The sequence below is a fragment of the Nomascus leucogenys genome, chromosome 10 (genome assembly GCF_006542625.1).
Source record: "Nomascus leucogenys isolate Asia chromosome 10, Asia_NLE_v1, whole genome shotgun sequence".
Classification (NCBI taxonomy): Eukaryota; Metazoa; Chordata; class Mammalia; order Primates; family Hylobatidae; genus Nomascus; species Nomascus leucogenys.
The window spans coordinates 15717503-15718914 of NC_044390.1; the positions used below are offsets into that span (position 1 = coordinate 15717503).

At 39.9% G+C, this 1412-nt stretch overlaps 1 pseudogene; it reads left to right on the forward strand.

The window, feature by feature from the left end:
• The first annotated feature begins 211 nt into the window (after positions 1–211).
• On the forward strand, positions 212–686 carry LOC105738329 (annotated as a pseudogene).
• The last annotated feature ends 726 nt before the right edge of the window (positions 687–1412 follow it).

The following is a 1412-nucleotide window of genomic DNA, read 5'->3' on the forward strand; positions in this document are numbered from 1 at the left end:
GAGGAGAGAGCATAGTCAAAGATGACTGAGATCGTTCTTGTTTCAGGGACATAACGTTGAATTTTTAAGAAAATACTGATTTTTAAAAAAAATTATACAATTTTACATTTTATATTTGTTAAGTATATCTCAATAAATCTGGGAGAAAAATAAAAGCTTCCCAGTTGATTCTAATGTGAAAAAAAAGCATTAGGGCGGCGCGCACGGCATGATGGCGGCGGCGCGCGTGCCTCAGGAGAAAGGACGCCGGCCGGGTCAGGCCTCAGCGCGGCCCACACGCTTGGCTAGCACGCTCGCTCCCGCCTCCCGCCCAGCGCCCGGCCAAGGCGGAGGCCTTGTCCACCCGAGGCCCGGTGCCTCTCATGGAGTTAGAGCTGTACTTCCTCATCGCCCGGTACCTGTCGGCGGGTCTGTGTTGGAGAGGGGCCCAGGTGTTGGTGCAGGAGCTGGAGCAGTACCAGTTATTGCCGCAGAGGGTGGACTGGGAGGGCAATGAGCATAACAGGAGCTACGAGGAACTGGTCTTGTCCAATGAGCATGTGGCTCCTGATCATCTGTTGTAAATCGGCCAGCGCACTGGTAATATGTTGGATAAAGAAATTCCACCCAGTATTTGAAGAGTCACTTCTTTACTTACTGCAGGAAGGCAGTCTTTGCTACGTACAGCGAAAGGTACCTTAATTTGAGGAAGTGTTCTGCTTCATATCAATAGCTTAATATTTATTATAATTGTGAAGTAAGCATTGTGGAAGAAAGGTGATAATGTAACTATAAATCATGCTGTGGACTATAAAATTCTCTGCGTTTAGCATAGAACACTGAATTTTATTACCTAAGTGTTTAATGGGTCCTTCTGCATTAAAAAGTTGATAAAGATACAGATGTTAAACTAAAAGGTTGAATTTATTCTGAGATGTGTTTGAGGTTTTATCAATATGAGTTCGTAATTTTCCATTTTGTAGCTCACTCATAATTTCATTGAATGTAATTGTATGTGTCTAATAAACTCTTTAAATGCTAGAATTTCATTTGATATTTAGATTCTGAAAGCCCTTTGTTATAAAGGGAAGTGATTTTCTAAATTTGGTAGCAGCTTGAAAACAAGGACCAAAAATGTAAAATTGCATGGTTCTTTTTTTACTAATTTAATTTTTTGCAAAGTTTAATTTTTTCCAAAATGTTTGGAATTGCTATTCTTTTTCTGTTAGCTTGGTAATATATGACTTAGACTAAGTGTTTGTATGTGATATAATCTTTGTGTACATGTGACTAAACTGCTAATGGCCAAATATTGTTGGTTCTTCTGATCCTGAGCATACATCAAGTTCATTCCATGACATTTTTTTTATTATGAGCTATTGCTGATGCAATGCTATCTCTTAGATGCACCACCAATATAAAGGTTAACTGAG